At 48.4% G+C, this 27,817-nt stretch overlaps 9 non-coding genes and 3 pseudogenes across 9 annotated transcripts; all 12 read left to right on the plus strand.

Annotated features, from left to right (window-relative positions):
• The first annotated feature begins 1,211 nt into the window (after nt 1-1,211).
• Nucleotides 1,212-1,402, plus strand: LOC142688237 (U2 spliceosomal RNA). The gene has a single exon (XR_012857384.1). It is a non-coding gene; the product is annotated as a U2 spliceosomal RNA (small nuclear RNA).
• A 1,301-nt stretch (nt 1,403-2,703) lies between these two features.
• Nucleotides 2,704-2,894, plus strand: LOC142688238 (U2 spliceosomal RNA). The gene has a single exon (XR_012857385.1). It is a non-coding gene; the product is annotated as a U2 spliceosomal RNA (small nuclear RNA).
• A 1,301-nt stretch (nt 2,895-4,195) lies between these two features.
• On the plus strand, nt 4,196-4,297 carry LOC142688396 (U2 spliceosomal RNA; annotated as a pseudogene).
• A 5,555-nt stretch (nt 4,298-9,852) lies between these two features.
• On the plus strand, nt 9,853-10,026 carry LOC142688350 (U2 spliceosomal RNA; annotated as a pseudogene).
• A 1,305-nt stretch (nt 10,027-11,331) lies between these two features.
• Nucleotides 11,332-11,522, plus strand: LOC142688240 (U2 spliceosomal RNA). Its single transcript, XR_012857386.1, has one exon. It is a non-coding gene; the product is annotated as a U2 spliceosomal RNA (small nuclear RNA).
• A 1,301-nt stretch (nt 11,523-12,823) lies between these two features.
• LOC142688241 (U2 spliceosomal RNA) lies at nt 12,824-13,014 on the plus strand. The gene has a single exon (XR_012857387.1). It is a non-coding gene; the product is annotated as a U2 spliceosomal RNA (small nuclear RNA).
• Nucleotides 13,015-14,315: 1,301 nt separating this feature from the next.
• Nucleotides 14,316-14,506, plus strand: LOC142688242 (U2 spliceosomal RNA). Its single transcript, XR_012857388.1, has one exon. It is a non-coding gene; the product is annotated as a U2 spliceosomal RNA (small nuclear RNA).
• Nucleotides 14,507-15,807: 1,301 nt separating this feature from the next.
• Nucleotides 15,808-15,998, plus strand: LOC142688243 (U2 spliceosomal RNA). The gene has a single exon (XR_012857389.1). It is a non-coding gene; the product is annotated as a U2 spliceosomal RNA (small nuclear RNA).
• A 1,301-nt stretch (nt 15,999-17,299) lies between these two features.
• On the plus strand, nt 17,300-17,490 carry LOC142688244 (U2 spliceosomal RNA). Its single transcript, XR_012857390.1, has one exon. It is a non-coding gene; the product is annotated as a U2 spliceosomal RNA (small nuclear RNA).
• A 6,335-nt stretch (nt 17,491-23,825) lies between these two features.
• On the plus strand, nt 23,826-24,031 carry LOC142688341 (U2 spliceosomal RNA; annotated as a pseudogene).
• Nucleotides 24,032-25,332: 1,301 nt separating this feature from the next.
• Nucleotides 25,333-25,523, plus strand: LOC142688245 (U2 spliceosomal RNA). The gene has a single exon (XR_012857391.1). It is a non-coding gene; the product is annotated as a U2 spliceosomal RNA (small nuclear RNA).
• Nucleotides 25,524-26,824: 1,301 nt separating this feature from the next.
• Nucleotides 26,825-27,015, plus strand: LOC142688247 (U2 spliceosomal RNA). Its single transcript, XR_012857393.1, has one exon. It is a non-coding gene; the product is annotated as a U2 spliceosomal RNA (small nuclear RNA).
• The last annotated feature ends 802 nt before the right edge of the window (nt 27,016-27,817 follow it).

Genomic DNA, 27,817 nt, shown 5'->3' on the forward strand with positions numbered 1-27,817 from the left:
CATTATTTCAACACCTGTTGGACAATGCATTTGTACAGTCATGTGTGATAATGAGCTCATTTATTAAATGCAATTAATTAATACATTGCCACCTCTTGTTGTGTGTGTGTCTTCTGTGTTTCTGTGTTTCCGGCATTTCACATTGGAACAGCTCATTCACCTTCCTTGTCTTCTCTCCGCCCTCCCTCCTAGGTAGGTTAAAGAGCTGCACCTGAGCCAGCCACTGATTGATGCAGCACCACAGTCAAATAGCGGAGTGGAGTAGGGGAACAGCAAACAGCCATTAAAGCCGCCCGCCCGCCCGCCCGCCCGCCTGCCTGCCTGCCTGCCTGCCTGCCCGCCACAATGGACCTACCTGTGTACACTACATGGATGTGATGGAATGTACTGTCGTCCCTACATTTCAAGAAGAAGTAAGAATTGCAGTTGCAACAAAGCCTTGCTTGCCTACAAAGAGAGCAGCAATTTGGATTTGTTACTATGTTACCTAGAAGAATAACAAACTGTGCAAGGATGGAGGTTGTAGGAGCAAAGAGAAGTTGTCTGTAAAGTTGGTGGATGCTTATTTTCCATTTTGCAGTCCCTTGTCTCCCTCTTGTGGCCTCCTGGAGGCAAATAAATGTGCAAAAAAAAGACAGCCTGGCGGCCGGCTGTTGCAGTGTTGCCCTCTCAGGCAACACTGAGTGACTGACTGAGCCGCACCGTCTTATATAAAGTTCAGACGGAACTTTGCACGTGTCATAGTGGAGCCCTCAGGATTCCAGAGCCAGCTTTCTGACATCATAATGGGGCCTGCCTCAGAGATAAAAGCCTGGGCCCAGGCAGTGTTGGTCAGTGCTGCTCAGCAGGCAGCACCGGACTGGACTGGATTAAAGCTGATACAAGGTGTGAAGGAACAAGGGGTGGCTGTGGGCATGCACTTGCTGCCGCTGCCAGTGTTTATCTGCATGGCAGGAGGGCATTTGGGCGTTGCCAGGAAGGCGTTTTTATGTAGATTCCTCCTCTTTCAGCACTGCATTGTGGTGCAAGCAAAAGAAGCAAATCCTGTGTAGCTTCCTCTCCGGCCTTTATTCACCTCCCGCTTAGTAGCTGTAAATGTGTGTGAGCCTGCAGGGCCCCATGGAATTGCCTAGGAGTAGGCTGAATCAATCGCTGCAAGGGGTGAACAGCAGTATGGGACAGGCTCGGGCAAGGCAAGGGCCGCTCGGGTTATCGCTTCTCGGCCTTTTGGCTAAGATCAAGTGTAGTATCTGTTCTTATCAGTTTAATATCTGATACGTCCCCTATCTGGGGACCATATATTAAATGGATTTTTAGAACAGGGAGATGGAAATAGAGCTTGCTCTGTCCACTCCACGCATTGACCTGGTATTGCAGTATTTCCAGGACCGGTGCACCCTTCCCTTATGTGTTGACTAAAATCAGATTCCAAAAGTGCTATTTGTGTTTGCTATTGTTTTTGTCTTTCTGATGGGATCTCCCCTTTTAATCCCATTATTTCAACACCTGTTGGACAATGCATTTGTACAGTCATGTGTGATAATGAGCTCATTTATTAAATGCAATTAATTAATACATTGCCACCTCTTGTTGTGTGTGTGTCTTCTGTGTTTCTGTGTTTCCGGCATTTCACATTGGAACAGCTCATTCACCTTCCTTGTCTTCTCTCCGCCCTCCCTCCTAGGTAGGTTAAAGAGCTGCACCTGAGCCAGCCACTGATTGATGCAGCACCACAGTCAAATAGCGGAGTGGAGTAGGGGAACAGCAAACAGCCATTAAAGCCGCCCGCCCGCCCGCCCGCCCGCCTGCCTGCCTGCCTGCCTGCCTGCCCGCCACAATGGACCTACCTGTGTACACTACATGGATGTGATGGAATGTACTGTCGTCCCTACATTTCAAGAAGAAGTAAGAATTGCAGTTGCAACAAAGCCTTGCTTGCCTACAAAGAGAGCAGCAATTTGGATTTGTTACTATGTTACCTAGAAGAATAACAAACTGTGCAAGGATGGAGGTTGTAGGAGCAAAGAGAAGTTGTCTGTAAAGTTGGTGGATGCTTATTTTCCATTTTGCAGTCCCTTGTCTCCCTCTTGTGGCCTCCTGGAGGCAAATAAATGTGCAAAAAAAAGACAGCCTGGCGGCCGGCTGTTGCAGTGTTGCCCTCTCAGGCAACACTGAGTGACTGACTGAGCCGCACCGTCTTATATAAAGTTCAGACGGAACTTTGCACGTGTCATAGTGGAGCCCTCAGGATTCCAGAGCCAGCTTTCTGACATCATAATGGGGCCTGCCTCAGAGATAAAAGCCTGGGCCCAGGCAGTGTTGGTCAGTGCTGCTCAGCAGGCAGCACCGGACTGGACTGGATTAAAGCTGATACAAGGTGTGAAGGAACAAGGGGTGGCTGTGGGCATGCACTTGCTGCCGCTGCCAGTGTTTATCTGCATGGCAGGAGGGCATTTGGGCGTTGCCAGGAAGGCGTTTTTATGTAGATTCCTCCTCTTTCAGCACTGCATTGTGGTGCAAGCAAAAGAAGCAAATCCTGTGTAGCTTCCTCTCCGGCCTTTATTCACCTCCCGCTTAGTAGCTGTAAATGTGTGTGAGCCTGCAGGGCCCCATGGAATTGCCTAGGAGTAGGCTGAATCAATCGCTGCAAGGGGTGAACAGCAGTATGGGACAGGCTCGGGCAAGGCAAGGGCCGCTCGGGTTATCGCTTCTCGGCCTTTTGGCTAAGATCAAGTGTAGTATCTGTTCTTATCAGTTTAATATCTGATACGTCCCCTATCTGGGGACCATATATTAAATGGATTTTTAGAACAGGGAGATGGAAATAGAGCTTGCTCTGTCCACTCCACGCATTGACCTGGTATTGCAGTATTTCCAGGACCGGTGCACCCTTCCCTTATGTGTTGACTAAAATCAGATTCCAAAAGTGCTATTTGTGTTTGCTATTGTTTTTGTCTTTCTGATGGGATCTCCCCTTTTAATCCCATTATTTCAACACCTGTTGGACAATGCATTTGTACAGTCATGTGTGATAATGAGCTCATTTATTAAATGCAATTAATTAATACATTGCCACCTCTTGTTGTGTGTGTGTCTTCTGTGTTTCTGTGTTTCCGGCATTTCACATTGGAACAGCTCATTCACCTTCCTTGTCTTCTCTCCGCCCTCCCTCCTAGGTAGGTTAAAGAGCTGCACCTGAGCCAGCCACTGATTGATGCAGCACCACAGTCAAATAGCGGAGTGGAGTAGGGGAACAGCAAACAGCCATTAAAGCCGCCCGCCCGCCCGCCCGCCCGCCTGCCTGCCTGCCTGCCTGCCTGCCCGCCACAATGGACCTACCTGTGTACACTACATGGATGTGATGGAATGTACTGTCGTCCCTACATTTCAAGAAGAAGTAAGAATTGCAGTTGCAACAAAGCCTTGCTTGCCTACAAAGAGAGCAGCAATTTGGATTTGTTACTATGTTACCTAGAAGAATAACAAACTGTGCAAGGATGGAGGTTGTAGGAGCAAAGAGAAGTTGTCTGTAAAGTTGGTGGATGCTTATTTTCCATTTTGCAGTCCCTTGTCTCCCTCTTGTGGCCTCCTGGAGGCAAATAAATGTGCAAAAAAAAGACAGCCTGGCGGCCGGCTGTTGCAGTGTTGCCCTCTCAGGCAACACTGAGTGACTGACTGAGCCGCACCGTCTTATATAAAGTTCAGACGGAACTTTGCACGTGTCATAGTGGAGCCCTCAGGATTCCAGAGCCAGCTTTCTGACATCATAATGGGGCCTGCCTCAGAGATAAAAGCCTGGGCCCAGGCAGTGTTGGTCAGTGCTGCTCAGCAGGCAGCACCGGACTGGACTGGATTAAAGCTGATACAAGGTGTGAAGGAACAAGGGGTGGCTGTGGGCATGCACTTGCTGCCGCTGCCAGTGTTTATCTGCATGGCAGGAGGGCATTTGGGCGTTGCCAGGAAGGCGTTTTTATGTAGATTCCTCCTCTTTCAGCACTGCATTGTGGTGCAAGCAAAAGAAGCAAATCCTGTGTAGCTTCCTCTCCGGCCTTTATTCACCTCCCGCTTAGTAGCTGTAAATGTGTGTGAGCCTGCAGGGCCCCATGGAATTGCCTAGGAGTAGGCTGAATCAATCGCTGCAAGGGGTGAACAGCAGTATGGGACAGGCTCGGGCAAGGCAAGGGCCGCTCGGGTTATCGCTTCTCGGCCTTTTGGCTAAGATCAAGTGTAGTATCTGTTCTTATCAGTCCTTGTAAGGATAGATAGCTCGGAGAACCACTGGGGGCTATAAACACTAGCTTAGCGATCCAAGAGCGTTCCAGACGAAGCCGGCGACGAACTGCGGAGAAGAACCAGCGAAGACGACGATCCAGAAGGGAGAAGCCGCCATCGAGGAAGAAGCTCCGGGAGATCGCTGCCGGGAAGAAGAAGGAGAACTTCGGAGAAGAGCCGCTGCTGAAGGGGATCTTCGAAGAAGCTCGGCCGCAGAAGAAGAAGCTCGACGAGGAACCGCTGCGGAAGAAATTTCGTGGAAGAACCTCGGCCAGCAAGGAGAAGATTTGCATAGCTCCGCCCCCTTCGGGAAAGAGCTATCGAAGATCCTCCCCAAGCGACAGGAACAGCTGGAAGAAGCCATGGCCTCAACCAGCAACCCTGCCACCCAGAAGGAGAAGGCTGATGGACCAGGTGAGCCGGCCCAGGCCAGGACATCTCCTCCTGAAGCCTCCTCAAGCCAACAGGCCACCAGGAAGCCGAACCAGGCTGCTCCAACCCTGGAGCCCTGGATGAAGCAGACGGTGGCCCTGAAGCTCAAGGAGGTGGACGGGAGAGTGCCGGACATGACGGAAGAAGTGTTCTGCCAGAAGATGCTCCTGGATCAGGGCTTCGCTAAGCCGGAGACCATCAGTATCCAGGCCTTCATGACCGGGATGTTCTTCGTGACCTTCGCTTCGATCAACATCTGCAGAAGGTACTGGGAGATGGTGAAAGCGGCGAGGCCTGAATCCCCTTTCTCTCGCTTTGTGGGCAACTGCCCTGTCCAAAGAGAGGAAAGGCGGGTGACGGTCTCAATGCGGAACCCACACACCCCCGGCAAAGACATCACCACGCTCCTGAAGCGGTTCTGCACAGTGGTGAGGGAACCCACCCACATCCTGAACGGACTCGGCTTCTGGACTGGCAAGTGGTCGGTAATCGTCCGACTGAACAAGGATTCGAGCGCGGAAGACGGCCTCCAGCACCTGCCCCAGTCATTCTCGCTGGGCAACTCCTACGGCCTCATCTACTACCCGGACATGCCGCAGATCTGCAGGAGATGCAGCAAGAAGGGTCATTCGGTGAAGGACTGCAAGGAGGACGCCTGCAAGAACTGCCGGGTAACAGGACACGAGACCAAAGACTGCCCGAAACGGACAATGTGCAACCTCTGCGGACAAGCAGCCCACTCTTACAAGGACTGCCCGAAGAGGGATCGATCCTGGGCAACTGTAGCAGCGAAAGCTCCAGCCAGAGGGAACCCCGCCCCAGCCAGAGCTCCAGCGGCACAGAAGACCGGGAAAAAGAAGGATGGTAAGAAGACGACAGTCCCTCCCCCCCCTCTCCCGGCCCTCCCTCGCCCTACCCTTCCCACCCTCCCTCGCCCGGCCCTCCCCACCCCCCCGTCCCCAACCCCTGTCACCCCCACTGAGGCTCTCACCTTCTCCTACCCACCCATCTCAGTGGTCCTGTCACCTGCACCTCTCCCAACCCAGCCTCCCTTCTCCCCAGCTCCAGCAGCACTAACATCTTCCCCTCCAGCTGCTGGAGTCCTCTCCCTGGAGGATTTTCCCCCTCTTGTCTCCTCAGGTGCCATCCAGAGGAAGAGAAAGGTGAGGGACAGCCCAGCTGCTGAGTCCTCAAAGAGACAAGTCGTGGAAATCTGCGAAGATTCCCTTGCGCAGCAGGAGGAAATGGAGCAGATGGTGGAGGAACTCGTGTCTGAACCTGAGGTCATCGACTTCACAACAGACATCCAGGTGGCTACAATCCTGGAACAATTTTTGTCAGAGGGCCTGCTGGATCTTCCGGACCCGCCAGGCTCCAGAGAGGAGGATCCGCCCGACCGGACTGGTAACTAAGGTGTATCGTTTGCACTAACCTTCTTTATTCTCCCCCATGGCTGCTAAACTTAACATCTTTAGCCTCAATGTGAGGAGTGTTAGAGATAGGACTAGATGTCAGATGGTGCTAACTTTTCTTTCCAAGCAGTCGAGTGATGTATTTATGCTGCAGGAATGTACTCTCCCCTCTTCCAGGTCATACCATCATCTGGCCAGGCAGTGGACCCATGGCCCGTCCTACTGGTCTGGTGGGGGCGACTGTAAGTCTGCAGGGGTTGCCATCCTGATTAGGGGAAGCGTATTTACTGTTGACTCTGTCCAGGAGCTCGTCTGCGGCCGCTTGTTGGTCGTAGACGGTTCCTGGGCGGGAGAGCCGATTAGGCTCATCAACGTGTACGCTCCCCCTATGAAGGCTGAGCGCCTGGAACTATTCCAGACCCTGCGGACCCAGCTCGCCACCACTAGGGCAGTGGTGATGGCCGGGGACTTCAACTGCCCCATCGAAGAGGATGGACGAAGTTCCGGCACTTCAATCAAGCTGGATGTCAGTTCCAAACTGCTTATCGAGATGGTAACCGAAGCATCCTTGCAGGACGTTGTGGGCTCCATGGGGATCGGCTCTGTGAACTATTCATGGAGCCGACCCGATGGCTCACTTCGTTCTCGGATTGACTTTGTGTTCACCTCCCGGGCAGTCAAGCAGCATGGGCACTCCATGGTCCCCTGCTTCTTCTCTGACCACAGGGCCATTCTCTTCCAGGGTGCCATCGGCCACGGTTTTCCTCCCGGCCCTGGCTCCTGGAAGCTGAATTGTGCCCTGCTGGAAAGAGAAGAGGTACTGGCGGAACTTAGAGACGCCTATATTGTTTGGAGGAATGATAAAGTTTTCTTTGACAAAACCTGTGACTGGTGGGAATATGTTAAAGTTGAATTTCGTTGTTTCTTTCAGGCAAAAAGTCGTCAACAGGCGTGTGAGAGGAAGAGAGACTTCAGAGAGATGCAGCGTCAGCTGCGATCCCTGCAAGACCTCCTTCAATGCGGCTGGGACGTCAGGAAGGAGCTGGAGGAAGCCAAAAAGGGCCTGAAAAGGCACTTTGAGGAGGAATCCAAGCGAATTGTCTTTCGTTCCAAGGTGGAGAACCTGGAGAAGGGTGAGAAATGTAACTCGTTCTTTTTCAGGAAACTCCATGCCGGCCACACGCCCCTGAAGGAACTCCGAGATGAGACCGGAAACATGCATTCTGGGAAGAAGGAGGTGATGGGAGTCGTCACAGACTACTACCGAAGCCTCTACTCCCGGAAAACCACTGACCCCGAAGCCGCCGATAAATTCCTGTCAGGTATCACTAATCATCTTGATCCTGCAGGTACGGAGGCTATGGACGTACCCCTGACGGTGGAGGAACTGCTCTCTGCCGCTAAATCCTTCAGACCCGGCAGGACCCCGGGCAGTGATGGTCTCCCAGCAGAGCTCTATGTAGCGCTGGGGGACTTGATCTGTCCGGACCTGCTGGAGCTCTATGAGGAGATGGTGGTGGAGGGTAGAATGCCACCGTCCTTGAGAGAAGGCATGATCACGATCTTGTATAAGCGGAAGGGGGAGAGATGTGACCTGAAAAACTGGCGTCCCATCTCTCTCCTGAACGTGGACTACAAGATCCTCGCCAAAGTATTGACCAACAGACTGAAGGTTGTCATCGGACAGATCATCGGATCGGACCAAACCTGCGGCATTCCTGGCCGTAGGGTGGCCGACAGTCTTGCCCTGGTGAGGGACACGGTGCATTACATGCAAAGCCGCCGTACACACGCGGCCCTGGTCAGTCTGGATCAGGAGAAGGCTTTTGACCGGGTCTCTCACGAATTCATGGGTAAGGCTCTGCGTAGGCTGCGGCTTGGCAGGTTGTTCTGTTTGTATGTTAACCTGATGTATTGCGACATTTACAGCTCGGTGCTGGTGAACGGCTGGAAGACTGACCCCTTTCCTGTATCGTCGGGGGTTAGACAAGGCTGTCCTCTTTCACCTCTCCTTTTTGTTTGTGTTATAGAGCTCTTCGCAGAGGCTATCCGGCAGAATGGAGAGATCAGAGGGATCACCGCACCAGGTCCAGGACACTTCGAGGTCAAATGCTCGCTGTACATGGACGACGTGACCGTCTTCTGCGCTGACCAGAGTTCGGTGACTGCACTCGTCCAGACCTGCGAGGAGTTCGGACGCGCTTCAGGGGCAAAAGTCAACTGCGGGAAGTCGGAAGCCATGCTCTTCGGAAAGTGGTACCTGCCTTCTCCTGCCTCCTTCCCGTTTACTATCAAGCCGGACTTCATCAAAATTCTGGGAGTCTGGTTCGGTAAGGAAGGTGCAGCCCTAAAGTCGTGGGAAGAACGCTTGGCCAAAGTCAACCAAAGGATCGGACTGTGGAGCCTCAGACAACTCACTATTGAGGGCAAAGCAATGGTCCTGCGTAACGAAGTCTTGCCTGTGCTACAATACACTGCACAGGCATGGCCCCCTCTTGCAACGGTCTCGAGGGCCATTACCAGGACTGTGTTTCGCTTCATCTGGGGCTCGAAAATGGACAGAGTAAAGCGGACTGTTATGTACAAGGAGCCCCGCAAAGGTGGGAAGGGTATACCCGACATTCCCACTCTGCTGCGTATCGCTTTTGTATGTGACTGTGTTCGTAGGACTCTGAGGACAGCAAACGGCTCTGCGGGCAAGGCCATGTCCCGCTACTTCCTCCTTCCCCTCTGGCGAGGTTTTGGCTGGGATAAGTGGGACAGCTCCTTCCCTTACAACTGGCACGCTCCCTGGTTCTACGGAGATGTCGTCCGGTTTGTGAGGGAGCATCAACTGGAGGGTCTTAAGCCCGACTTGTGGAAACCTAAGACGATCCACAAGCACATCAGAGCAAAGGACTCACTGGAGTTTGTTCCAGGGCTTCATGCCGACACGTTGGAGACTGTTTGGACTAACGTGTCATCTGGCAGGTTGACCAACGGGCACAAGGACATTTCATGGATGGCCATCCAGGGAGGACTGCCTCTTAGGTCATTCATGCATGCCCGCAACCTGTGCAAGACCCGGTACTGCCCCAGGTGCCCCTTCACGGAGGAAACATCTTTGCACATTTTCTGGCAGTGCCCCTTTGCACAGGGTCTGTTGAAAGCCTTGGAACACGAACTCAAGGACTCAGTTCCCAGGAACAGACTGTCGTACCGCTCGGTACTTTATGGACTATTTCCTGGGAATACCACGGATGGAGCAATCCAGGAAGCCTGGCGCCTTATGAACTGTTTTAAGGACGCTATATGGTTCGCCAGGAATCGTCTGATTTTGCGGAGAGAGAGTGTGTCCGTCCAGGACTGCCGCAGGCTGATCCACAGCCTGCTCAGAGACTATTCCACCTGGGACAGCCCGGACGTCGATGAGGAAGAGGACTGATACTCCCCTTCCCCCCACTCTCCCTTCTTGTGTGTTGTCTTTCAATAAAGCTTCGGGCCTGTGATTTCCCGCTTCCCTATCCCCTCCTACCCACTCCCCTATCCCATCACTTGTCTGTAATGCTTTGTTGTTTGGCTTTAGTGAATGCAAGAATGTTAGTGTAGCATGTGGTGTAATGTATAGCATAGGCTAGCCTGTACTGTGTATTATACTGTCATGTTATGTTTGACGACTGTTATTATTTATTATTTGCTGCTTCATGGCTCGCGCTGCGTCGCAGTAATGTTTGTATGATGACGATTGATTGTCAATAAAGCATTTTTCAATCAAAAATCTGTTCTTATCAGTTTAATATCTGATACGTCCCCTATCTGGGGACCATATATTAAATGGATTTTTAGAACAGGGAGATGGAAATAGAGCTTGCTCTGTCCACTCCACGCATTGACCTGGTATTGCAGTATTTCCAGGACCGGTGCACCCTTCCCTTATGTGTTGACTAAAATCAGATTCCAAAAGTGCTATTTGTGTTTGCTATTGTTTTTGTCTTTCTGATGGGATCTCCCCTTTTAATCCCATTATTTCAACACCTGTTGGACAATGCATTTGTACAGTCATGTGTGATAATGAGCTCATTTATTAAATGCAATTAATTAATACATTGCCACCTCTTGTTGTGTGTGTGTCTTCTGTGTTTCTGTGTTTCCGGCATTTCACATTGGAACAGCTCATTCACCTTCCTTGTCTTCTCTCCGCCCTCCCTCCTAGGTAGGTTAAAGAGCTGCACCTGAGCCAGCCACTGATTGATGCAGCACCACAGTCAAATAGCGGAGTGGAGTAGGGGAACAGCAAACAGCCATTAAAGCCGCCCGCCCGCCCGCCCGCCCGCCTGCCTGCCTGCCTGCCTGCCTGCCTGCCCGCCACAATGGACCTACCTGTGTACACTACATGGATGTGATGGAATGTACTGTCGTCCCTACATTTCAAGAAGAAGTAAGAATTGCAGTTGCAACAAAGCCTTGCTTGCCTACAAAGAGAGCAGCAATTTGGATTTGTTACTATGTTACCTAGAAGAATAACAAACTGTGCAAGGATGGAGGTTGTAGGAGCAAAGAGAAGTTGTCTGTAAAGTTGGTGGATGCTTATTTTCCATTTTGCAGTCCCTTGTCTCCCTCTTGTGGCCTCCTGGAGGCAAATAAATGTGCAAAAAAAAGACAGCCTGGCGGCCGGCTGTTGCAGTGTTGCCCTCTCAGGCAACACTGAGTGACTGACTGAGCCGCACCGTCTTATATAAAGTTCAGACGGAACTTTGCACGTGTCATAGTGGAGCCCTCAGGATTCCAGAGCCAGCTTTCTGACATCATAATGGGGCCTGCCTCAGAGATAAAAGCCTGGGCCCAGGCAGTGTTGGTCAGTGCTGCTCAGCAGGCAGCACCGGACTGGACTGGATTAAAGCTGATACAAGGTGTGAAGGAACAAGGGGTGGCTGTGGGCATGCACTTGCTGCCGCTGCCAGTGTTTATCTGCATGGCAGGAGGGCATTTGGGCGTTGCCAGGAAGGCGTTTTTATGTAGATTCCTCCTCTTTCAGCACTGCATTGTGGTGCAAGCAAAAGAAGCAAATCCTGTGTAGCTTCCTCTCCGGCCTTTATTCACCTCCCGCTTAGTAGCTGTAAATGTGTGTGAGCCTGCAGGGCCCCATGGAATTGCCTAGGAGTAGGCTGAATCAATCGCTGCAAGGGGTGAACAGCAGTATGGGACAGGCTCGGGCAAGGCAAGGGCCGCTCGGGTTATCGCTTCTCGGCCTTTTGGCTAAGATCAAGTGTAGTATCTGTTCTTATCAGTTTAATATCTGATACGTCCCCTATCTGGGGACCATATATTAAATGGATTTTTAGAACAGGGAGATGGAAATAGAGCTTGCTCTGTCCACTCCACGCATTGACCTGGTATTGCAGTATTTCCAGGACCGGTGCACCCTTCCCTTATGTGTTGACTAAAATCAGATTCCAAAAGTGCTATTTGTGTTTGCTATTGTTTTTGTCTTTCTGATGGGATCTCCCCTTTTAATCCCATTATTTCAACACCTGTTGGACAATGCATTTGTACAGTCATGTGTGATAATGAGCTCATTTATTAAATGCAATTAATTAATACATTGCCACCTCTTGTTGTGTGTGTGTCTTCTGTGTTTCTGTGTTTCCGGCATTTCACATTGGAACAGCTCATTCACCTTCCTTGTCTTCTCTCCGCCCTCCCTCCTAGGTAGGTTAAAGAGCTGCACCTGAGCCAGCCACTGATTGATGCAGCACCACAGTCAAATAGCGGAGTGGAGTAGGGGAACAGCAAACAGCCATTAAAGCCGCCCGCCCGCCCGCCCGCCCGCCTGCCTGCCTGCCTGCCTGCCTGCCCGCCACAATGGACCTACCTGTGTACACTACATGGATGTGATGGAATGTACTGTCGTCCCTACATTTCAAGAAGAAGTAAGAATTGCAGTTGCAACAAAGCCTTGCTTGCCTACAAAGAGAGCAGCAATTTGGATTTGTTACTATGTTACCTAGAAGAATAACAAACTGTGCAAGGATGGAGGTTGTAGGAGCAAAGAGAAGTTGTCTGTAAAGTTGGTGGATGCTTATTTTCCATTTTGCAGTCCCTTGTCTCCCTCTTGTGGCCTCCTGGAGGCAAATAAATGTGCAAAAAAAAGACAGCCTGGCGGCCGGCTGTTGCAGTGTTGCCCTCTCAGGCAACACTGAGTGACTGACTGAGCCGCACCGTCTTATATAAAGTTCAGACGGAACTTTGCACGTGTCATAGTGGAGCCCTCAGGATTCCAGAGCCAGCTTTCTGACATCATAATGGGGCCTGCCTCAGAGATAAAAGCCTGGGCCCAGGCAGTGTTGGTCAGTGCTGCTCAGCAGGCAGCACCGGACTGGACTGGATTAAAGCTGATACAAGGTGTGAAGGAACAAGGGGTGGCTGTGGGCATGCACTTGCTGCCGCTGCCAGTGTTTATCTGCATGGCAGGAGGGCATTTGGGCGTTGCCAGGAAGGCGTTTTTATGTAGATTCCTCCTCTTTCAGCACTGCATTGTGGTGCAAGCAAAAGAAGCAAATCCTGTGTAGCTTCCTCTCCGGCCTTTATTCACCTCCCGCTTAGTAGCTGTAAATGTGTGTGAGCCTGCAGGGCCCCATGGAATTGCCTAGGAGTAGGCTGAATCAATCGCTGCAAGGGGTGAACAGCAGTATGGGACAGGCTCGGGCAAGGCAAGGGCCGCTCGGGTTATCGCTTCTCGGCCTTTTGGCTAAGATCAAGTGTAGTATCTGTTCTTATCAGTTTAATATCTGATACGTCCCCTATCTGGGGACCATATATTAAATGGATTTTTAGAACAGGGAGATGGAAATAGAGCTTGCTCTGTCCACTCCACGCATTGACCTGGTATTGCAGTATTTCCAGGACCGGTGCACCCTTCCCTTATGTGTTGACTAAAATCAGATTCCAAAAGTGCTATTTGTGTTTGCTATTGTTTTTGTCTTTCTGATGGGATCTCCCCTTTTAATCCCATTATTTCAACACCTGTTGGACAATGCATTTGTACAGTCATGTGTGATAATGAGCTCATTTATTAAATGCAATTAATTAATACATTGCCACCTCTTGTTGTGTGTGTGTCTTCTGTGTTTCTGTGTTTCCGGCATTTCACATTGGAACAGCTCATTCACCTTCCTTGTCTTCTCTCCGCCCTCCCTCCTAGGTAGGTTAAAGAGCTGCACCTGAGCCAGCCACTGATTGATGCAGCACCACAGTCAAATAGCGGAGTGGAGTAGGGGAACAGCAAACAGCCATTAAAGCCGCCCGCCCGCCCGCCCGCCCGCCTGCCTGCCTGCCTGCCTGCCTGCCCGCCACAATGGACCTACCTGTGTACACTACATGGATGTGATGGAATGTACTGTCGTCCCTACATTTCAAGAAGAAGTAAGAATTGCAGTTGCAACAAAGCCTTGCTTGCCTACAAAGAGAGCAGCAATTTGGATTTGTTACTATGTTACCTAGAAGAATAACAAACTGTGCAAGGATGGAGGTTGTAGGAGCAAAGAGAAGTTGTCTGTAAAGTTGGTGGATGCTTATTTTCCATTTTGCAGTCCCTTGTCTCCCTCTTGTGGCCTCCTGGAGGCAAATAAATGTGCAAAAAAAAGACAGCCTGGCGGCCGGCTGTTGCAGTGTTGCCCTCTCAGGCAACACTGAGTGACTGACTGAGCCGCACCGTCTTATATAAAGTTCAGACGGAACTTTGCACGTGTCATAGTGGAGCCCTCAGGATTCCAGAGCCAGCTTTCTGACATCATAATGGGGCCTGCCTCAGAGATAAAAGCCTGGGCCCAGGCAGTGTTGGTCAGTGCTGCTCAGCAGGCAGCACCGGACTGGACTGGATTAAAGCTGATACAAGGTGTGAAGGAACAAGGGGTGGCTGTGGGCATGCACTTGCTGCCGCTGCCAGTGTTTATCTGCATGGCAGGAGGGCATTTGGGCGTTGCCAGGAAGGCGTTTTTATGTAGATTCCTCCTCTTTCAGCACTGCATTGTGGTGCAAGCAAAAGAAGCAAATCCTGTGTAGCTTCCTCTCCGGCCTTTATTCACCTCCCGCTTAGTAGCTGTAAATGTGTGTGAGCCTGCAGGGCCCCATGGAATTGCCTAGGAGTAGGCTGAATCAATCGCTGCAAGGGGTGAACAGCAGTATGGGACAGGCTCGGGCAAGGCAAGGGCCGCTCGGGTTATCGCTTCTCGGCCTTTTGGCTAAGATCAAGTGTAGTATCTGTTCTTATCAGTTTAATATCTGATACGTCCCCTATCTGGGGACCATATATTAAATGGATTTTTAGAACAGGGAGATGGAAATAGAGCTTGCTCTGTCCACTCCACGCATTGACCTGGTATTGCAGTATTTCCAGGACCGGTGCACCCTTCCCTTATGTGTTGACTAAAATCAGATTCCAAAAGTGCTATTTGTGTTTGCTATTGTTTTTGTCTTTCTGATGGGATCTCCCCTTTTAATCCCATTATTTCAACACCTGTTGGACAATGCATTTGTACAGTCATGTGTGATAATGAGCTCATTTATTAAATGCAATTAATTAATACATTGCCACCTCTTGTTGTGTGTGTGTCTTCTGTGTTTCTGTGTTTCCGGCATTTCACATTGGAACAGCTCATTCACCTTCCTTGTCTTCTCTCCGCCCTCCCTCCTAGGTAGGTTAAAGAGCTGCACCTGAGCCAGCCACTGATTGATGCAGCACCACAGTCAAATAGCGGAGTGGAGTAGGGGAACAGCAAACAGCCATTAAAGCCGCCCGCCCGCCCGCCCGCCCGCCTGCCTGCCTGCCTGCCTGCCTGCCCGCCACAATGGACCTACCTGTGTACACTACATGGATGTGATGGAATGTACTGTCGTCCCTACATTTCAAGAAGAAGTAAGAATTGCAGTTGCAACAAAGCCTTGCTTGCCTACAAAGAGAGCAGCAATTTGGATTTGTTACTATGTTACCTAGAAGAATAACAAACTGTGCAAGGATGGAGGTTGTAGGAGCAAAGAGAAGTTGTCTGTAAAGTTGGTGGATGCTTATTTTCCATTTTGCAGTCCCTTGTCTCCCTCTTGTGGCCTCCTGGAGGCAAATAAATGTGCAAAAAAAAGACAGCCTGGCGGCCGGCTGTTGCAGTGTTGCCCTCTCAGGCAACACTGAGTGACTGACTGAGCCGCACCGTCTTATATAAAGTTCAGACGGAACTTTGCACGTGTCATAGTGGAGCCCTCAGGATTCCAGAGCCAGCTTTCTGACATCATAATGGGGCCTGCCTCAGAGATAAAAGCCTGGGCCCAGGCAGTGTTGGTCAGTGCTGCTCAGCAGGCAGCACCGGACTGGACTGGATTAAAGCTGATACAAGGTGTGAAGGAACAAGGGGTGGCTGTGGGCATGCACTTGCTGCCGCTGCCAGTGTTTATCTGCATGGCAGGAGGGCATTTGGGCGTTGCCAGGAAGGCGTTTTTATGTAGATTCCTCCTCTTTCAGCACTGCATTGTGGTGCAAGCAAAAGAAGCAAATCCTGTGTAGCTTCCTCTCCGGCCTTTATTCACCTCCCGCTTAGTAGCTGTAAATGTGTGTGAGCCTGCAGGGCCCCATGGAATTGCCTAGGAGTAGGCTGAATCAATCGCTGCAAGGGGTGAACAGCAGTATGGGACAGGCTCGGGCAAGGCAAGGGCCGCTCGGGTTATCGCTTCTCGGCCTTTTGGCTAAGATCAAGTGTAGTATCTGTTCTTATCAGTTTAATATCTGATACGTCCCCTATCTGGGGACCATATATTAAATGGATTTTTAGAACAGGGAGATGGAAATAGAGCTTGCTCTGTCCACTCCACGCATTGACCTGGTATTGCAGTATTTCCAGGACCGGTGCACCCTTCCCTTATGTGTTGACTAAAATCAGATTCCAAAAGTGCTATTTGTGTTTGCTATTGTTTTTGTCTTTCTGATGGGATCTCCCCTTTTAATCCCATTATTTCAACACCTGTTGGACAATGCATTTGTACAGTCATGTGTGATAATGAGCTCATTTATTAAATGCAATTAATTAATACATTGCCACCTCTTGTTGTGTGTGTGTCTTCTGTGTTTCTGTGTTTCCGGCATTTCACATTGGAACAGCTCATTCACCTTCCTTGTCTTCTCTCCGCCCTCCCTCCTAGGTAGGTTAAAGAGCTGCACCTGAGCCAGCCACTGATTGATGCAGCACCACAGTCAAATAGCGGAGTGGAGTAGGGGAACAGCAAACAGCCATTAAAGCCGCCCGCCCGCCCGCCCGCCCGCCTGCCTGCCTGCCTGCCTGCCTGCCCGCCACAATGGACCTACCTGTGTACACTACATGGATGTGATGGAATGTACTGTCGTCCCTACATTTCAAGAAGAAGTAAGAATTGCAGTTGCAACAAAGCCTTGCTTGCCTACAAAGAGAGCAGCAATTTGGATTTGTTACTATGTTACCTAGAAGAATAACAAACTGTGCAAGGATGGAGGTTGTAGGAGCAAAGAGAAGTTGTCTGTAAAGTTGGTGGATGCTTATTTTCCATTTTGCAGTCCCTTGTCTCCCTCTTGTGGCCTCCTGGAGGCAAATAAATGTGCAAAAAAAAGACAGCCTGGCGGCCGGCTGTTGCAGTGTTGCCCTCTCAGGCAACACTGAGTGACTGACTGAGCCGCACCGTCTTATATAAAGTTCAGACGGAACTTTGCACGTGTCATAGTGGAGCCCTCAGGATTCCAGAGCCAGCTTTCTGACATCATAATGGGGCCTGCCTCAGAGATAAAAGCCTGGGCCCAGGCAGTGTTGGTCAGTGCTGCTCAGCAGGCAGCACCGGACTGGACTGGATTAAAGCTGATACAAGGTGTGAAGGAACAAGGGGTGGCTGTGGGCATGCACTTGCTGCCGCTGCCAGTGTTTATCTGCATGGCAGGAGGGCATTTGGGCGTTGCCAGGAAGGCGTTTTTATGTAGATTCCTCCTCTTTCAGCACTGCATTGTGGTGCAAGCAAAAGAAGCAAATCCTGTGTAGCTTCCTCTCCGGCCTTTATTCACCTCCCGCTTAGTAGCTGTAAATGTGTGTGAGCCTGCAGGGCCCCATGGAATTGCCTAGGAGTAGGCTGAATCAATCGCTGCAAGGGGTGAACAGCAGTATGGGACAGGCTCGGGCAAGGCAAGGGCCGCTCGGGTTATCGCTTCTCGGCCTTTTGGCTAAGATCAAGTGTAGTATCTGTTCTTATCAGTTTAATATCTGATACGTCCCCTATCTGGGGACCATATATTAAATGGATTTTTAGAACAGGGAGATGGAAATAGAGCTTGCTCTGTCCACTCCACGCATTGACCTGGTATTGCAGTATTTCCAGGACCGGTGCACCCTTCCCTTATGTGTTGACTAAAATCAGATTCCAAAAGTGCTATTTGTGTTTGCTATTGTTTTTGTCTTTCTGATGGGATCTCCCCTTTTAATCCCATTATTTCAACACCTGTTGGACAATGCATTTGTACAGTCATGTGTGATAATGAGCTCATTTATTAAATGCAATTAATTAATACATTGCCACCTCTTGTTGTGTGTGTGTCTTCTGTGTTTCTGTGTTTCCGGCATTTCACATTGGAACAGCTCATTCACCTTCCTTGTCTTCTCTCCGCCCTCCCTCCTAGGTAGGTTAAAGAGCTGCACCTGAGCCAGCCACTGATTGATGCAGCACCACAGTCAAATAGCGGAGTGGAGTAGGGGAACAGCAAACAGCCATTAAAGCCGCCCGCCCGCCCGCCCGCCCGCCTGCCTGCCTGCCTGCCTGCCTGCCCGCCACAATGGACCTACCTGTGTACACTACATGGATGTGATGGAATGTACTGTCGTCCCTACATTTCAAGAAGAAGTAAGAATTGCAGTTGCAACAAAGCCTTGCTTGCCTACAAAGAGAGCAGCAATTTGGATTTGTTACTATGTTACCTAGAAGAATAACAAACTGTGCAAGGATGGAGGTTGTAGGAGCAAAGAGAAGTTGTCTGTAAAGTTGGTGGATGCTTATTTTCCATTTTGCAGTCCCTTGTCTCCCTCTTGTGGCCTCCTGGAGGCAAATAAATGTGCAAAAAAAAGACAGCCTGGCGGCCGGCTGTTGCAGTGTTGCCCTCTCAGGCAACACTGAGTGACTGACTGAGCCGCACCGTCTTATATAAAGTTCAGACGGAACTTTGCACGTGTCATAGTGGAGCCCTCAGGATTCCAGAGCCAGCTTTCTGACATCATAATGGGGCCTGCCTCAGAGATAAAAGCCTGGGCCCAGGCAGTGTTGGTCAGTGCTGCTCAGCAGGCAGCACCGGACTGGACTGGATTAAAGCTGATACAAGGTGTGAAGGAACAAGGGGTGGCTGTGGGCATGCACTTGCTGCCGCTGCCAGTGTTTATCTGCATGGCAGGAGGGCATTTGGGCGTTGCCAGGAAGGCGTTTTTATGTAGATTCCTCCTCTTTCAGCACTGCATTGTGGTGCAAGCAAAAGAAGCAAATCCTGTGTAGCTTCCTCTCCGGCCTTTATTCACCTCCCGCTTAGTAGCTGTAAATGTGTGTGAGCCTGCAGGGCCCCATGGAATTGCCTAGGAGTAGGCTGAATCAATCGCTGCAAGGGGTGAACAGCAGTATGGGACAGGCTCGGGCAAGGCAAGGGCCGCTCGGGTTATCGCTTCTCGGCCTTTTGGCTCAGATCAGGTTTATTGCCTGGTCTGGGCCGGGGGTTCGGTCTTTCGTGGAGTCCTCTCCGACGTTTTTGGGAGCGATCATCGTGCCGTTGGGCATTCCTCATCAAGATGGCAGCTGTGCGGAATACAATTCGTTTTGTGGTGAATGAGCAGAGGAGAGAAGAAGTGGATACTGGGCACATCATTGAGAACATCCTTCTGGACCTGGCTGGAGTCACATTGGTAGAGGTATTCTGTATCCAAGCTTTCAGCAATATTGCTACGTATGACGTATCCTTTTTTGAGGCCGCCTACTGTCTAAATGTTTTTCAGTTGCTCAAGGAGAAACATATGCATGAGGCTTTAAAATCTATTGAAGTGCTACCTCTTTTCTCAGCAGTGGAGAAATGTATTACCATCCACATGTATAACCCATTTCTGGATAGAAGGCTGGTCAGGGCCTTTTTAGCTCACTACTGTACCCATGTTAGAGGAGGTGTGGAGCAGAAGAACCTATGGGGAGTTTTCAATGGTGATATCAAGTACTGGGTCAGGCTGAAACCTGACTCCAGCTGTATTGGAGGAGTGATGAATCCTCCTGCTAATTTTTCCATTGGTGGGAACAAGGGATATCTTTACTACCAAGATATGCCATCATTTTGCAGATCATGTTTTTCCTACGGGCATACTAAAGATGCATGTAAAGGCAAGGTTTGCAGAAATTGCAAGGAAACAGGACATGAGGTTAGTGCATGCATTTCCCCATCCAGGTGTGATATTTGTGGTTTGCCTGGTCATACCTGTAGAAAATGCCCAAAGGTGTTTCCCTTCTTAGGGCAAGAGAGAAGGACATGGGGCAGACAGGTGAGAACAACAAGTTCCCTTGCTGCCTCTTCTGATGTAATTTCAGAGCCTGCTGGCAGTGTTTCTGTGGCTGCTTCTCAGGACCCTGGGAAAGCTGGATTAGGAGAGGTTCTAACCTCACATACTGACAGCATGGAGTTGGGTGTGGTCCCTCCTGCAGAGCCAACTGTTGATGAGACACCTGTGGTTATACCTATGGAAGGTGAAGACACAGCGCCACCTAGTGGGTGTGCATACCCTGATAATGGTGCAAGTATGCAAATTTTGTCTTTCTCTAGCCCAGAGTCAAAAACGGAAGACTCAGCTAAAGTGGAGTGGTCAATATCGGAGGAGGACGAGAAGGAGGCCAGGATGCCTAGTGCCACTAGTGCGGAAATTTTCCACAAAGTTGTCTCAAAAAGGGGGAAATCTGGAAAGGCGGTGAAGAGACTGAAGATTGGTTTGTTGGAAGATTCTGCTCATGCAAATCCTTTCTCATTGCTGGACAGTGACTCTAGTTGTAGCCCTAAGTCATCTGAGGTGGCCTCAGAAGTACCCAGCTCTCCTGGGGAAGGTTTCCTCAGTGAAGTCAATGTGGCAAATCTGGAAAGAGCAATGTATTTCCCTGGGACGTGATATGTTCTGGCTATTTCATGGCTTGCTTTTCCACTAACCATACTATGCCCGCATGTCTTTGAGATTAAAGATTGTCTCACAAAATGTACGGGTGTTCTCCTCTGCTCACAAGCGTGCTGCAGTCCTGGACTTTTTGGCCTCTAAGGGCAGTGACATTGTTTGCGTACAAGAGTGTGGTTTATCAAAAATGCCTAGGAAAGAAGAATGGAAGTTTGGGGAAGCAATTTGGTCCTTTTCTTCCACAAATAGGAATGATGGAATTGGTATTCTCTTCAAAAATAATGAGTTTGTCATCAAACAGACTCAGATCATTCAGGAAGGAAGATGTGTCTGTGTGTTACTATCCTATAAGGGATGGCAGTTTAGGCTTATCAATATCTATGGCCATGCTGTGAAATCTGATAGGTTGGCACTTTTTGATAGTTTAAAATTTTTTCTACATGGTAAAGTTCCTGTTATTATTGTCGGTGATATTAACTGTATCCTGGAGAAGCAGGCCCGAGCTGGATCCACAGAGTCAAATGTGGACGCTACCGGAAGTTTGTGGAATAAAATTTTGCAGGACTTTGCTTTGCAGGACGCTGTCACCAGGAAACCAGGTCCATTTACGTACCATGCCGATGACGGAAGAACGGATTCTCGTCTGGACTTTTTCTTTTTTTCTATTTCAGCAATGAAATGTGTAGATTATGCGCAGGAGAGAGTGTGGTTTTCAGATCACGAGTGTTTGTTGGGGGTTTTTGTTATAAATAATTTCTTTTATGGTAGAGGGGTATGGAAGATGAATGTTAGTTTTTTGAGTGATGAAAGGGTAAAAACTAGGTTTGGGAAAAAATATGGGTTTTGGGTTAGGAAGAAAAGTTCTTTCTCTAATGTGTGTGAATGGTGGGTATGGGTGAAAAAAAAGATTGGTGGGTTTTTTAGACAGATAGGGTATAGAAGAGCGAGAAGGAAAAGATTGCAATATTCACGCTTTAATATGCGGATGACGTTCCTTCAACAATGTAAAAATTTGGGTATGGATGTAAGACACGATTTGGAAAAAACAAAAAAAGATATTAAGGAGTGGTTCCGAGAGAAAGGGAAAGAAATAATATTTAGGTCTAAGGTGGAGGTTAGAGATAATCACGAGAAGTGCACTAGATTTTTCTTTAAAAAAATGTGTGGTGGGAAAAGTGGTATGAATGTGTTATTGGATAAGGATGATAAAGAGGTGTTTGGTAAGGATGTGATTGATGTGGTGTCTGATTTTTATAAACAACTGTATGATGTGAAGAAGTGTGATCTGGGTGACGATGATGAGTTTTTGGATATTGTGTGTAATTTTGTTCCTGAAAGTGAATGTGAGCTTTTGCTTGGTGAGATTATGGATGGTGAAGTAAAGGATGTGGTGGGAAGTATGGCCAAAAATAAGTCTCCAGGGACCGATGGAATACCAGCTGATTTCTATGGGAAATATTGGGATATAATTGGGAAGGATGTTATTGATGTTATGAGAGTGTTGTTTTCTGGGACGAATATGTGTGATGTGATGAAGAAGGGTATGGTAGTTCTGTTGCATAAAAAAGGAGATAAGAGACGGTTAGAAAATTGGCGACCAATTACTTTGCTGAATACGGATTATAAAATTTTTGCCAAGCTGATTGCGAATCGTATGAGAGATGTGATTGGGTGTGTAATTGATGAGGATCAGGTATGTGCGGTACCGAAAAGGAAATTGCATGAGAACGTGGCGTTGGTGCGGGACATGCTTGAGGATTGTAAGGGTCGGAATAAGAAGGTGATTGTGTGTGCGTTAGATTTTGAGAAAGCGTTTGATCGTGTGGCGCATGTGTTTTTGTTCAAAGTGTTAGAGAGAATGGGTTTTCCGGTTCAGTTTGTGAGTTTGTTGAAGAAATTATACGCGAATGCAAAGAGTTGTGTGCAGGTGAATGGGTTTTTTTCAGAATCATTTAGTATTATGTCTGGTGTGCGACAGGGTTGTCCGTTGTCTCCCATCCTTTTTATTTGTGCGATTGAACCATTGTTGCAAATGATTAGAAATGATAAGGTTGTGAAAGGTTTGGTGGTGCCCGGGTGTGATGGAAAGCGTGTGAAAGCTTTGGGATATATGGATGATATTTGTGTATTGTGTGATTCAGTGTATGATATGTCCAGAGTGAAGTTGATTGTAAATATGTTTTGTATTGCGTCTGCTTTTAAAATAAATTGGGGTAAGAGCAAATTTAAAATTTTTTTCAGTAATGAGCGAGTGTGTGATTCTGATATGGAACAGGTGAATGGTGTGAGAATTTTGGGTATTGTGTTTGATGATGAGCTGAAAGGGAAAGAAAGTTGGGATGAGTTAGGTGGTAGGATTGTGCGAAAGTTGGAAATGTGGAGAATGAGGGATCTTTCTTTTTCGGGGAAGGTTTTAATTGTCAAAAGTATTATTCTACCTATGATTTTATATGTTGCTCTGGTTTTTCCTCCTGCTGTTGCTATGTTAAAAAAAGTGAATAGAGTTTTGTTCCTTTTTCTATGGGGGAGCGGGATTGAGAAGGCAAGGAGAGAAATTCTAATGAAAAGCAGACGTAATGGAGGCCTTGATTTCCCAAATTTGGAGATTTTCATTGGAATTAATTGTGTACGTTTTTTTGTAGAGCTTTTATTTAAGGAATCCAAGGCTTCCAGAATGTCTAAATATCTAGCTGGAACGGTGATTCAGCGTCTAAGTTGGGAAAAACGAAATTTATGTAAACCAATTGCTTTCCAGTGCACGGGGTGGTATTTGTATGTAGAAAAATTTATCAAAAAGTTCCAGCTAGAGGATGTAAGAATGGAGAGATTTTTGAGAGAAAAGAATGTTGTGAGAAGTATGTGTATGAATAATGTGATGTGTTCTGTAAATGGTTTGAATTCGATGGAGTCTAAGTCTGTGTGGAAGAAGATTGTTACGTATGATGTGTCAAATAAGCAGAAAGATTTATTATGGATGTCGGTACATGGAGTGTTGCCTGTAAGGAGTGTTCAGAAAAGAAGAGGTTTGGTTGCATCTGAAAGGTGTCCGAGAGAAGGTTGTGGGGATGATGAGGATGTGAGTCATGTGTTTTGGTCGTGTAAGCATGCAAAGGATGTTTGGAAAAAGTTGAGTGGGTTGTGCGAAGAATTGACTGGTTTGAAGAGTTTGACGTATGAAATTGTCTTGTTTGGTTTGTGTAGTTTGGGTAGTGAAAAGGATAGAGTGTTGTGGATTTTTTTGACTTGTGTGAAAGAGGTATTGTGGAATACGAGGAATTTGAATGTGTATAAAAGAGAAGTATTTGAGATGGAGGATGTGGTTAGTATGGTATTGGCTAAATTGTATTTTTATTATAAATGGGATCTAGAAAGAGGTATGGATGCGGAAGGGATATGGCGAATGTTAAAATGGAGGTATTTAGTTTGAGGAATTTTGTTTGATTTATCTTGTATTTGATGGAAAAATAAAATAATGAACCAGAATGATGAGATTTTTTGAAAAATAGAGAGGTGGTTTGAACAACTACAGTTCTCGGTTTTATTCAAAAAAACCTGAATGGTTTAATAAAAAAAAAAAAAAAAAAAAAAAAAAAAAAATCAAGTGTAGTATCTGTTCTTATCAGTTTAATATCTGATACGTCCCCTATCTGGGGACCATATATTAAATGGATTTTTAGAACAGGGAGATGGAAATAGAGCTTGCTCTGTCCACTCCACGCATTGACCTGGTATTGCAGTATTTCCAGGACCGGTGCACCCTTCCCTTATGTGTTGACTAAAATCAGATTCCAAAAGTGCTATTTGTGTTTGCTATTGTTTTTGTCTTTCTGATGGGATCTCCCCTTTTAATCCCATTATTTCAACACCTGTTGGACAATGCATTTGTACAGTCATGTGTGATAATGAGCTCATTTATTAAATGCAATTAATTAATACATTGCCACCTCTTGTTGTGTGTGTGTCTTCTGTGTTTCTGTGTTTCCGGCATTTCACATTGGAACAGCTCATTCACCTTCCTTGTCTTCTCTCCGCCCTCCCTCCTAGGTAGGTTAAAGAGCTGCACCTGAGCCAGCCACTGATTGATGCAGCACCACAGTCAAATAGCGGAGTGGAGTAGGGGAACAGCAAACAGCCATTAAAGCCGCCCGCCCGCCCGCCCGCCCGCCTGCCTGCCTGCCTGCCTGCCTGCCCGCCACAATGGACCTACCTGTGTACACTACATGGATGTGATGGAATGTACTGTCGTCCCTACATTTCAAGAAGAAGTAAGAATTGCAGTTGCAACAAAGCCTTGCTTGCCTACAAAGAGAGCAGCAATTTGGATTTGTTACTATGTTACCTAGAAGAATAACAAACTGTGCAAGGATGGAGGTTGTAGGAGCAAAGAGAAGTTGTCTGTAAAGTTGGTGGATGCTTATTTTCCATTTTGCAGTCCCTTGTCTCCCTCTTGTGGCCTCCTGGAGGCAAATAAATGTGCAAAAAAAAGACAGCCTGGCGGCCGGCTGTTGCAGTGTTGCCCTCTCAGGCAACACTGAGTGACTGACTGAGCCGCACCGTCTTATATAAAGTTCAGACGGAACTTTGCACGTGTCATAGTGGAGCCCTCAGGATTCCAGAGCCAGCTTTCTGACATCATAATGGGGCCTGCCTCAGAGATAAAAGCCTGGGCCCAGGCAGTGTTGGTCAGTGCTGCTCAGCAGGCAGCACCGGACTGGACTGGATTAAAGCTGATACAAGGTGTGAAGGAACAAGGGGTGGCTGTGGGCATGCACTTGCTGCCGCTGCCAGTGTTTATCTGCATGGCAGGAGGGCATTTGGGCGTTGCCAGGAAGGCGTTTTTATGTAGATTCCTCCTCTTTCAGCACTGCATTGTGGTGCAAGCAAAAGAAGCAAATCCTGTGTAGCTTCCTCTCCGGCCTTTATTCACCTCCCGCTTAGTAGCTGTAAATGTGTGTGAGCCTGCAGGGCCCCATGGAATTGCCTAGGAGTAGGCTGAATCAATCGCTGCAAGGGGTGAACAGCAGTATGGGACAGGCTCGGGCAAGGCAAGGGCCGCTCGGGTTATCGCTTCTCGGCCTTTTGGCTAAGATCAAGTGTAGTATCTGTTCTTATCAGTTTAATATCTGATACGTCCCCTATCTGGGGACCATATATTAAATGGATTTTTAGAACAGGGAGATGGAAATAGAGCTTGCTCTGTCCACTCCACGCATTGACCTGGTATTGCAGTATTTCCAGGACCGGTGCACCCTTCCCTTATGTGTTGACTAAAATCAGATTCCAAAAGTGCTATTTGTGTTTGCTATTGTTTTTGTCTTTCTGATGGGATCTCCCCTTTTAATCCCATTATTTCAACACCTGTTGGACAATGCATTTGTACAGTCATGTGTGATAATGAGCTCATTTATTAAATGCAATTAATTAATACATTGCCACCTCTTGTTGTGTGTGTGTCTTCTGTGTTTCTGTGTTTCCGGCATTTCACATTGGAACAGCTCATTCACCTTCCTTGTCTTCTCTCCGCCCTCCCTCCTAGGTAGGTTAAAGAGCTGCACCTGAGCCAGCCACTGATTGATGCAGCACCACAGTCAAATAGCGGAGTGGAGTAGGGGAACAGCAAACAGCCATTAAAGCCGCCCGCCCGCCCGCCCGCCCGCCTGCCTGCCTGCCTGCCTGCCTGCCCGCCACAATGGACCTACCTGTGTACACTACATGGATGTGATGGAATGTACTGTCGTCCCTACATTTCAAGAAGAAGTAAGAATTGCAGTTGCAACAAAGCCTTGCTTGCCTACAAAGAGAGCAGCAATTTGGATTTGTTACTATGTTACCTAGAAGAATAACAAACTGTGCAAGGATGGAGGTTGTAGGAGCAAAGAGAAGTTGTCTGTAAAGTTGGTGGATGCTTATTTTCCATTTTGCAGTCCCTTGTCTCCCTCTTGTGGCCTCCTGGAGGCAAATAAATGTGCAAAAAAAAGACAGCCTGGCGGCCGGCTGTTGCAGTGTTGCCCTCTCAGGCAACACTGAGTGACTGACTGAGCCGCACCGTCTTATATAAAGTTCAGACGGAACTTTGCACGTGTCATAGTGGAGCCCTCAGGATTCCAGAGCCAGCTTTCTGACATCATAATGGGGCCTGCCTCAGAGATAAAAGCCTGGGCCCAGGCAGTGTTGGTCAGTGCTGCTCAGCAGGCAGCACCGGACTGGACTGGATTAAAGCTGATACAAGGTGTGAAGGAACAAGGGGTGGCTGTGGGCATGCACTTGCTGCCGCTGCCAGTGTTTATCTGCATGGCAGGAGGGCATTTGGGCGTTGCCAGGAAGGCGTTTTTATGTAGATTCCTCCTCTTTCAGCACTGCATTGTGGTGCAAGCAAAAGAAGCAAATCCTGTGTAGCTTCCTCTCCGGCCTTTATTCACCTCCCGCTTAGTAGCTGTAAATGTGTGTGAGCCTGCAGGGCCCCATGGAATTGCCTAGGAGTAGGCTGAATCAATCGCTGCAAGGGGTGAACAGCAGTATGGGACAGGCTCGGGCAAGGCAAGGGCCGCTCGGGTTATCGCTTCTCGGCCTTTTGGCTAAGATCAAGTGTAGTATCTGTTCTTATCAGTTTAATATCTGATACGTCCCCTATCTGGGGACCATATATTAAATGGATTTTTAGAACAGGGAGATGGAAATAGAGCTTGCTCTGTCCACTCCACGCATTGACCTGGTATTGCAGTATTTCCAGGACCGGTGCACCCTTCCCTTATGTGTTGACTAAAATCAGATTCCAAAAGTGCTATTTGTGTTTGCTATTGTTTTTGTCTTTCTGATGGGATCTCCCCTTTTAATCCCATTATTTCAACACCTGTTGGACAATGCATTTGTACAGTCATGTGTGATAATGAGCTCATTTATTAAATGCAATTAATTAATACATTGCCACCTCTTGTTGTGTGTGTGTCTTCTGTGTTTCTGTGTTTCCGGCATTTCACATTGGAACAGCTCATTCACCTTCCTTGTCTTCTCTCCGCCCTCCCTCCTAGGTAGGTTAAAGAGCTGCACCTGAGCCAGCCACTGATTGATGCAGCACCACAGTCAAATAGCGGAGTGGAGTAGGGGAACAGCAAACAGCCATTAAAGCCGCCCGCCCGCCCGCCCGCCCGCCTGCCTGCCTGCCTGCCTGCCTGCCCGCCACAATGGACCTACCTGTGTACACTACATGGATGTGATGGAATGTACTGTCGTCCCTACATTTCAAGAAGAAGTAAGAATTGCAGTTGCAACAAAGCCTTGCTTGCCTACAAAGAGAGCAGCAATTTGGATTTGTTACTATGTTACCTAGAAGAATAACAAACTGTGCAAGGATGGAGGTTGTAGGAGCAAAGAGAAGTTGTCTGTAAAGTTGGTGGATGCTTATTTTCCATTTTGCAGTCCCTTGTCTCCCTCTTGTGGCCTCCTGGAGGCAAATAAATGTGCAAAAAAAAGACAGCCTGGCGGCCGGCTGTTGCAGTGTTGCCCTCTCAGGCAACACTGAGTGACTGACTGAGCCGCACCGTCTTATAT

Source organism: Rhinoderma darwinii, assembly GCF_050947455.1.
Source record: "Rhinoderma darwinii isolate aRhiDar2 chromosome 5 unlocalized genomic scaffold, aRhiDar2.hap1 SUPER_5_unloc_25, whole genome shotgun sequence".
In the NCBI taxonomy this organism is placed as follows: domain Eukaryota; kingdom Metazoa; phylum Chordata; class Amphibia; order Anura; family Rhinodermatidae; genus Rhinoderma; species Rhinoderma darwinii.